Here is a 10955-nt window from a genome sequence, read left to right as displayed (position 1 = left end):
GTGTTGTGGTTCGTACCTTAGTATGATATCAACTGGTTTATTCAGGTTAGCTTCCGCCATACTCAGGTTTACCTGTTGGGCCTTACACATTGCACCTGGTACTGTGCTTCGCGCGTTCTGAGACAGATGGGGATAGATCAGACTGTTCCGACCATGGATGATTCTTTAGCTGATTCAGCCATCACTCCGGGAGTTACCCGAGCCGTTCTTAGGGCATGGGTTAGAGACCATCACATGGTTAGGCCCTTACCTAATCCTGCTGGTATTCATACTTCTCCTGAATATCGGACCTGGTTCATGACCGTTGTCTGGCCAGTGGAAAAGCCAAGGAGGAACGCATTGCTGAGTGCACTCGAGGGTTGGACTCAGGCTGACGCTGGTGATGGGATTAGGACTGATGAGGAGATTGTGTTGGCACCTCGGACAGACGAGGCGGGGGAGAGTTTAGCGGCTAGGGATGACTCAGAGGACATTGCCCCACGGAGGCGACGGGCCACTTGAACTCCTATGGGTTTTTTTGGATTTTTTTTTTTGTTTTTGACTCTTTTCGGTATTTTGGCTTTGGACTGTTTGACTTTATTGCTTTTAATTGGGCATGTTATCGTCTTTTAAGCTTTCCAAGCATTTTCCAACTTTATTTATTCAAGCACTGATTTTTGCCTAAGCCGCCCTTTCGGGTTTTCAACTTAGCGAGCTACCCACTTTTGCCTAAGCCGCCCTTTTCGGGTTTTCAACTTAGCGGGCCCCGATTTTTGCCTAAGCCGCCCTTTCGGGTTTTCGACTTAGCGGGTTTTTTTTTTATTTTTTATTATTTTTTTTATTTATTATTTTTTTATTATTAGCAAAGAAGAAAGAACGATGAAATGATGATTTTTATTAATGTTTAGACCGTACCCAATGAGGGCTGCCTACATATCTCCGATATATAATTTCTTTTTTTCGAAGAGAATCAGGTCTAATGTAGTTCGTTTTACATTATGCAAATGATTACAATTTACACAAAATATCTTTTTAACGGATCTAAATTACATGGATTAGTGAATTCCAAGCCATCCAAATCAGTCAAAATAACGGCTCCGCCTGACAAGATCTTCTTCAACACATACGGTCCAGCCCAATGAGGACGGAACTTCCCCCGTGGATCTATGACCGGTTGTCTAATTTCCTTCAGAACCAAACAACCTTCTTCCAGTTTCCGGTCTTTGACCCTCTTGTTAAAATGTCGCGCCATTCTTCTTTGATAAACTTGAGTTTGGTGGATTGCTCGCAATCGCTTTTCATCCATACCCAAGAGCTGTAAATGATAATTCTCAGCCCAATTTGCTTCACTGATCTGGCTTTCCCGGATAACCCTCGCCGACTGAACTTCCAGCTCAATAGGCAATACTGCTTCCATGCCATACACTAAGGAATACGGGGTTGCCCCAGTAGGTGTTCTAATTGAAGTCCTATATCCCCATAAGGCATTCGGCAACTGTTCATGCCAAGCTTTGTGCTTCTTAATTGTCTTTTGCAAAATAACTTTTATGGCCTTATTTGCAGCTTCTACAGCCCCGTTTGTTTGTGGACGATAGGGTGAGGACTTATGATGTTGGATTCTCATCTCTTTCAACAAATTAGCAAATTCACCCTGGAAGTGAGCTCCATTATCCGTGGTGATCTCGAATGGCATTCCGTACCTGCAAAGGATGTTGGTACGAACGAACTGTGCTGCCTTCTTGGCATTCAGAATCGAATAAGAGGCTGCCTCGATCCACTTAGTGAAATAATCTATAGCAACCAAAATGAATTGGTGACCGTTGGAAGCCTTCGGGTGGATTTTTCCGATCACGTCTATGCCCCAGGTCGCGAAAGGCCATGGTGAAGTGATAGGATTCAGATTGACCGGAGGCTGTTTTTGCAATTTAGCAAAAATTTGACATTCGTGGCACTTCTGCGCATGCCTCACACAATCTGCCTTCATGGTTGACCAGTAATAACCTAGGTTCATGATTTTTCGAGCCAAGGCTATCCCGTGCATGTGTGGGCCAGACTCCCCGTTATGTAAGGAATCCATGATGGTTTGAGCTTCTTCCTCATCAACGCACCTTAGGTGCAGGCCATTCCAACTTCTTTTGTACAGAACTCCCCCAGTAAGGAAATATCCGGATGCTAGTTGTCTCAATGTCCGTTGATCAGTTTTGGTGGATCCCTCTGGGTAAACTTCGTTCTGAAGATAATTCTGTATATCCCAATACCAGGGCTTATCGTCGACCAAATTCATGATATGTGCTGGCTGTTTCTGTAGCCGCACTGTCAAGGGTCGAATGATTCGATCCTCTTCTACATTGACCATGGAGGCTAGAGTGGCTAGAGCATCTGCAAACTGATTTTTGGCTCGTGGCAAGTAATGGAAGGATAAACTGTCAAATTGCTGAGCCAATTCATCCAAGCGTTGTAGATAAGGAACCAAACGCTCTTCTTTAATTTTCCATTTCCTTAAAGCCTGGGAGACTATTAAGTTGGAATCTCCGAAAACCTTGAGGATCTTTATCTCCTTTTCCAAGGCTGCTTCTAACCCTCTTACGCAAGCTTCATACTCGGCTTCATTGTTAGTGCAGTTGAAATCCAATTTGACTGCGATTGGGATGTATTCTCCACAAGGAGTTTTGAATACAACTCCAACCCCATTTCCATGGTAATTCGAAGCTCCATCGAAGTACATCTCCCAGACTTCACTTTCTAAGCTTAACAAGTCTTCATCAGGAAATTCCACTTCCAGCATTTGGTCTCCGACCGGTAATTCAGCTAATTGATCAGCTAAAGCACTGCCTTTCACGGCCTTCCGTTGTACAAACTTTAGGTCATAAGCTGCAAGTACTGATACCCACTTTGCCATCTTACAGTCAAGAACCGGCCTCTCCATAAGGAATTTCAAGGGGTTCGACTCAGAAATAACGTACGTAGTGTAAGACGAGAGGTAGTGCTGTAGCTTGGTACAGGCCCAGACTAGAGCCAGACACAACTTCTCTACTTTATTGTACTTTAATTCGTATTCTAGCATCCTTTTGCTGAGATAATACACTGCATTTTCTATCCTTGTATCTTCTGCTTGCTGAGCTAACATTGCACCCATAGCTTCTTCCGTGACTGATAGGTACAATAGCAAAGGTTTCCCTAGCCTTGGTGGCTGTAAAACCGGCGGGGATAGCAGATATTGTTTCACTTGGTCGAAAGCTTCCTGACAATCCTCATTCCACTTGACTGCTACTCCTTTCCTAAGTAGCTTGAACATAGGACCACAAGTGTCTGCCAGTTGATTGATGAACCGGCTGATATACTGTAGTCTTCCCAGGAAACCCCGGACTTCTTTTTCCGTCCTTGGAGCTGGCATTTCCAGAATGGCTTTGGCTTTCGAAGGGTCAATCTCTATGCCCTTTCGACTGACCATATGGCCCAAAAATACTCCGGATGTACCTCCGAACAGACACTTTGCTGGGTTGAGCTTCAGATTATACTTTCGAAGTCTAAGGAAGAACTTCTCGAGCGCTGTTGTATGTTCTTCAGCTGTTTTTGATTTAACAACCATGTCGTCCACGTACACTTCTACCTCTTCGTGAATCATGTCATGGAAGATGGCTGTCGCCATTCTTTGATAGGTTGCCCCCGCATTTTTGAGCCCAAAAGGCATAACTCTGTAGCAATAAGTTCACCATTCCGTGATGAATGCCGTTTTCTCTTTGTCTGGCACATGCATCATTATTTGGTTGTATCCGACAGCAAGATCGGTCAAGGAGACCATCTCATGTCCCGCCATTCGGTCTACTAACAAGTCAATATGCGGTAGGGGGAAGTCATCCTTCGGACACGCCTTGTTCAAATCCCTATAATCAACACACATTCTGACCTTACCGTCTTTCTTCGGCACTGGCACAATATTTGCTAACCATGTTGGGTAGGCGATAGGTTCTATGAACTTGTTTTCCAGTTGCTTGGCCACTTCTTCCTTGATCTTCAAAGACCATTCTGTCTTCAGCCTTCTTAGCTTCTGTTTTACTGGCTTAGCCTCAGGGTATACTGGGATTTTGTGTACCGCTATTGCTGGGTCAATTCCCGTGATGTCGCTTGCCTTCCACATGAAGCAATCGGCGAACTTCTTCAAGCATTCACTGACTTGTTTCCTGTTAGCACAATCAAATGCAATGTATGTATATTCATTTTCTTCTTTGCCAATTATTATTTTTTCTTTTTCATTTTTTATTTCGTTTATTTCTTTTTCTTTATTTTTGCTTGGAAATGCTTGGAAAGATAGATACGCGGGGTAATCAAGAATCTGCAAACCTTTATTGATTATGACGGAATCGTCTTCAAAGATTACATCAAATTTGAAATTTGGATTTTCAAAATCCGACACAGACGACTCAGAATTGGGGCTGGACTCTGGCTCAGTTTCATACCCAGGGTCAGACTCAAACTTAATACAGGACTTGATTACAACTTTTGACTCTAGGTCCGACTCGGGAAGGGGTTCGTAAGCAGCATGTTCCTCCTCGGTGTACCAGTTGGTGAGAGGCCCTTCATTCGGCTTGATTAGGCTCAGTAGATCTTGGTCTTCACCGTTTCCTGTAATGACTGCAACCTCATCAAAGAGACTAGGCTGCATGAAGTCTTCCACTTCCGGATCGGTCTTCGTTTCAGGCTTGTTACCCCATACATCAGAGAATATTTCTAACCCAGGCAGCATCTTTTTAGCAGTCGGGCAGTAAAATGGTTCTTGGAAGTTACGATAAGGAATCGTCTCTCCCGATTTGCAGAAGTGACTATTTAAAGTCAAGAAGCGTGATGGCATCTGTATGTTTTTCTTCTTTCCTCTTCTGGTCTTCTCAGCACTGTCTTCATCAGTAGGCTGATAACCTAGCCCGAAAGTCCCTTCATTCACCGGACATTCCCAGGCTTGCAATGCGGGGTATGTCTTTCCGGACCTTGCCATATTCATTCCTGGCAGATAGGACATTTTCAGCATTAAAGGAACTATGCAATTTATCTGCACCGTCCCAAAATCAAAGAGAATTCGGGAGTTTGTAGTCTTCCCTTCTATGAACTGCACAGTGTCAAATTGGAATCCCGAAAGGGGCAAGTTGGTAGTCTCAGGGTTGACCTAAAAGAGAGGCTCGCCTTTCGGCTTTTTCAACTGATTGTAGTCGTCTCCTTGGATAGTAATAACCTTGTCCTCATAAGGAAACTTGACTTTTTGGTGTAAGGACGAGGGTATTGCCTTGGCATGGTGGATCCATGGTCGACCCAAAAGCAGATTAAAGCTAGTCGGTACATCAATTACCTGGAATGGGACTTCCATCACAGCTGGCCCGACTGTCAATTTTAGCATAGCAACCCCCAATACTTCCCTTCGGGTACTATCATAGGCTTTCACTATCTGGTCAGATGGAATGAAATCTGTCTCTTCTAACCCCAAACAGCTGGCTACCCTTAGTGGGCAGACGTTCAATGCTGACCCATTGTCAATGAGAACCATGGGTACAGTTTTGTCTCTAGTCTGAATGGTGACATAAAGAGCATTGTTGTGACTGCTTCCCTCCTTAGGTAAGTCATCATCGGAGAACCCGATGCTTTGCATTTTAGATGATTGAGTGAGGGTGGACACTAGCACTTCAGGGCTAACCTCTACCGATGTCTGAAGTTGGCTCAAAGCCTTGCAAAGAGCTTGGCGATGAGGAAAAGATGATGCTAAAAGTTCCCAGATTGACACCTTAGCTTGTGCCTTTTTTAATTGTGATAGGACCGGATCCTCCTTCTCCTCTGTTCTTTGGTAGGGATTATTTGGAATTTTGTCCAAGACTAAAGGTTCATACTGTCTCCCGCTTCTAGTTATAGCATCGACCTCCTCAGATAGGTCATTCAGATCTAGGACACAGATTTCATTCATTTCCAAGAATAGCTCGAAAGGATCGATCAATTCTTGGTCAGAAACAATAGCATTTACCCCGTGATTTGGTAAAGGGTTAGTGCTAATGTTTGGTTTGCTTCGTGGAATAATCGAACCATTATCCACTAGGTCTTGGATGCGATTTTTGAGGGTCCAACATGCTTCAGTCTTGTGCCCATATCCCTGATGATACTCACAATATTCATCGGCTTTGTAATTCCTTGGTAGTGGGTTGGGTGGTGGTCTTGCTTCCAAAGGTTTGATATAGTTTGCTTTAACAGCCTCTCGGAATACCAAAAGGATTGGCATTCCGAGATCAGTGTAGGTTCTTCTTGACTGACTGCCAGCTCTCATATTTCCCACACGTAGCGGATTTGTGGGAGTAATGCTTGCCACTTCGTGGACTTTGCTAACTTGACTAGGTTTTTTGTATTTTGAGGCCCCCGATTCTTCTTTTAGTTGCCCCATTTGAAGTAAATCCTCCACCTTCGTAGCAGTGGCAATGAGCGACTGAAATGATGGTAGATATTGAGTCTGTAACTGTTGTTGATAGACAGGCAACAAGTTTTTTAAGATTATGTCCACCTGTTCTTGTTCTGAAGGTCGATTGATCATTTGGGCGGCCTTGGCCCTCCACCTCGTAAGGAACGAGGAAAAGGGTTCATTGTTCTTTTGTTTGGTAGTTTCTAGTTCTCTTCAAGTAACATCAACTTCTATATTATAGTGATACTGAGAATTAAAAGCATTGCAAACATCCTCCCAGGTTTTCATCTTAGAGCGGTCCAAACTGACAAACCATCTCAAAGCAGCACCAGTCAGGGATTGTTGGAACAACTGAGCAAGGAGCTCGCTGCTTAATCCAAATGGGTTAAGGGCGCCCACATACATTTTCAAGTGTGTTTTAGGACAGGTGGTTCCATCAAACTTGTCCATGTTTGGCATTTTGAACTTAGTAGGCAATCTTGCTTCGGGGAACAAGGACAAAGAGTCCATGTCCACCACCTCCTTGTGGGTCTTTAGAGCAGTAACAGACCTTTCTAGCAATTCCAGTTTTTCTCTCATTCTTTGAGCTTCCAGCTCAGAAGCAGTTTTGGAGGTCATTTCATCCAAGTTAGGGTTTGAAGACGTAGGCGCAGAGCCAGTTCCTTGGTTGGAGGCAGCAGGACCACTCCCCCCAGCGGAAGCCCCACTTCCATTACCACCACTTAGTTCAGCTAATAGGGCGGTTCTTTGGGCAGCCAATGCCTCATTCATCCTAGCCTGTATTCTGGCTTCCATTTGTTCCATGAGGGTTTGGATGTCAGCTAGTGATGCCATCGGTGTAGTTGAGGTTGGTGATAGCACTGTAGGTGTGTCTGGTATTATTGTGGTCGCTTGCACAGGGGGTACCTGTAAGTGTAAGGGTAATCGCATTAGGGTATAGTGGGCGGTATTGTGTGTCAGAGTAACTGATATGAGGTAGACCGACTCTTTGTCCTACTGTGCATGACTGACAAACAGAAGGATATTTTTGTGTCCCTCCACTCTCTTCTCTCTTTTTTTTTTTTTATGCTTATGGTATGTCGTGAATGCGCACAACAACACGTCATAATTTATTTTAATGAGATGATTCGTACCATTGGGAGCATACAGTCCTAAAGGATAGGTTCTATAGGCTATGACACAAAATAGAGAATCGGTTTATTAAGGGACCCTTGAGCCTTGAGCATGGATATACCTAACCACATGTGAAACAAAGAGTTTCGCGTGGGTCCAACGGTACGCATGCCCATGGGCCATTCCCAAAAGGATTAGGGATGGTTTGCGGCAACAGGGAGGACGCTTTGGCTGTCCGTCGACATAATCAAAGAGACCTGCCGATCAGCGCTACTTGCTATCCAGACTCAGAAGTTTGAACAGAAGGAGAAGAAATTCATTTGAAATTCATTTTTTATGCAATGGAGAAAAGGATTCCCAATCGTGCAAATAAATCAACAAGTTTTAATGTCTTAATCACATTTTTCAATTAAGTCCGGATTTATCAAGTATTCTTAAGGAAAGAACACTTGATTCGTATTAGGGTACCCTGCAAAACAAAGCATAATAAAATGATGCCTTAAAGAAAGGCCGGTTAGTTTTCACAACAATTGTAGTCCACTTTATACAAATTAATTACATAAATCCCCAGCAGAGTCGCCAAACTGTGAACCCCTTCCCCAAATGTCATATAGGCATGTGATGCATATGATGAATGAGAAGAAATACACGTGATGTGTGTGAGTCGCCACCTTGTTTAATTATTTTAGGGTAAACTAGGAAAAACCCTAAGTGACTCCATTTTTAATTAACCTAGTTACTAGATTAATTATCCCAATGATTAAGGCACAATCTACGAACCCGAGATGGATCCCGAGACTATGTCATGCCGATAAACTAACCGATGAATGAATGCTTTGCAAGGTAAATGATGGATTAATGAAATGTTTGAGTGATTTTGACTTGCCACCCGGGGTGAAATCCCGAACGTGCCTACGTACTTCCGTTTGAATGGAAGATCAAAGTCAACGTAGTTCGATAGGCCTTCTTTGAAGGGCTTTGAAGGGGTATGCTTAATGCATGAGTGTGTATGCTTTGTGCATGAGTGTGTATGCTTTGTGCATGAGTGTGTATGCTTTGTGCATGAGTGTATGTATGCTTTGTGCATTTCGTGTGTATGCTTTGTGCATTTTGTGTGTATGCTTTGTGCATTTTGTGTGTATGCTTTGTGCATAAGTGTGTATGCTTTGTGCATGATTGTGTGTATGCTTCGTGCATGAGTGTGTGTATGCTTTGTGCATTTTGTTTAGGCATTTCGCCAAAGATTGATTGATTTTTAGGCATGTTGCCAAAAATGTTGATTTTAATGGCTTTTAGCCAAAATGATTTGATTTAGGCAATTGTTGCCAAAATGTGCGAATTAGGCGATTGTCGCCAAAATGGTTGATTTTACGGTTTTAAGCCGAAAATGTTGATTTTAAGGCATTTTGCCAAAAGATTGATTTTAAGCGATTTGTTGCTGAAAATGGTTGATTTTAGGCCTTTAGCCAAAAGGTGTTGTTTTAGGCAATTAGTTTGCCAAAAATGTGCGATTTAGGCGATTGTCGCCAAAATGGTTGATTTTAAGGCCTTTGGCCAAAATGTGTTGTTTTAGGCAATTAGTTTGCCAAAATGTGCGATTTGGGCTTTAATGCCACGATTATCGATTAATCGGGCGTTCGAGCTTAATCACAATTTATTGTCGAGACGTGATTGATTAAGGCTTTTAGCCACAATTATTGATTAATTGGACTTAAGCCGGATTTGTTCGAAATAAGGCAATTGAACCGTAGTTATTGATTAACTAGGCTCTTTTAGCCAATATTGTCGGATTTAAACTTTAATACCACGATTATTGATTAACCGGGCATTTAAGCTTAATCAAATTAATTAAGGCAGTTTATTTACCAAAAATAATGACGTGGATGCATTTATGCAATTGTAGAATTATTAAGAGTAGAAGAGAAATATGCATGAAGTGCTAAAATTAAATAGGCAGAGTTTTGTTTACATACCTGATTTAATCGACGACCGCTTCTTAACTCCGAATTAAGCTCCTCGCTTAGGAAATATTAATTAATTTTAATTTGTTTAATTTTAATGTCCAAATATCACAATAAAAATGCAATAAAAATTAAATTAAATGCAAAAAGCGGTAAAGAAAACGCAAGGAGCGTGAGAGGGAGAAGGATTCGTCCGTCAATACAGACCGGGGTGCCAAAATTGGACTGAAAATGGCCTATTTATAGGCCATTTTCGGGTCCAGGGCGGCAGGTGCCGCCTGGCTCGGCGGCAGCTGCCGCCCAAGAGGCTGGGCGGCAGGTGCCGCCCATGGTGGGCGGCAGGTGCCGCCCAGTCGGTGGGGCGGCAGGTGTAGCCTGGGAGGGCGGCAGGTGCCGCCCATGCTGGGCGGCAGGAGCCGCCGTGTCCGGCGGCCGGCGCCGCCGTGGCCGGTGTGGACACCGTGCCTCGCTCCAAGGGCCTTTTTGGGAGTTCCGGACCTCCGAAAAATATTCCGGGACCTGTTCCGTGATCCTCGCGATATTCCGGACGTTTTAAGTACCATATTGACATATTTCCAGTAAATGTCCAAAATGGCCTCCGGTCCGGCCGGACTGTTTGCACAGTTGCTGCAGCAGCGTGTTTTCCTCCATTTACTGTAGCAAAGTCAAACTAATTGGCATGGCACTGTAGCAGCGTGTTTTCCTCCATTTAAAGAGTTTCACATGCCACCAACAACATGAGAAGCCTCAAAATTTGAGTATTCACAGTCCATCTAGCCTAGCCTTACAAGCTGTCCTAGACATGGGCCTTGGTCTTGATTCCATTAGTGAAGTTGATGAAGACAGTCCAAGTGAAGATGGGCTTAGTGTGAGTGACATGTTCAATCTGAAGCTACAGCTCCTTTTAGGGCCATTTGGGTTCCTTCAAACCATCATCTTTGAAGACAACAATCAAGGAGCACTTGGTTAATCATTGACTATGAATTCCAGCTCATTTGTGTTGTTTTCAAACTTAGTTAGGTATCCTTTGAATTGTGCCTTTGAATGAGTTATTTCAAACTTAGTTAGGTGTCCTTTGAATAAGTTGTTTTCAACCTAGTTAGGTGTATCTTTGAATGTGTTGTTTTCAACCTAGTTAGGTGTCCTTTGAAATTGTGTCTTTGAACAAACACATTCAAAGGGAGTTTATGGCTATCTCTTGTTTCCCTATATAAAGGGATTTTGTGTACTTTGAAAGGGAGATTTGGAATAACACGAAAGTGTTAATCACATTTGGGTTTTATTAGTTTCCAAAAACTATTGGGTTTTGTTTGTTTCCAAAAACAATCATCTATCTTTTTTTTTAAGGTACTGTAGCACGGATGCTTCTGAGTTCCTGTAGCAAGTTACTGTAGCACTCATGTTTCTCTATCAAAACCATAGCCCTTTCCACCACGCCATCAGTTGGTATCAGAGCCAACAATCTTACCTTCTTT

The sequence above is a fragment of the Jatropha curcas genome, chromosome 6 (assembly GCF_041381405.1).
Source record: "Jatropha curcas cultivar XTBG-Jc1 chromosome 6, XTBG_Jcur_1.0, whole genome shotgun sequence".
NCBI lineage: Eukaryota > Viridiplantae > Streptophyta > Magnoliopsida > Malpighiales > Euphorbiaceae > Jatropha > Jatropha curcas.
Note: the sequence above shows the minus strand (reverse complement) of the source record.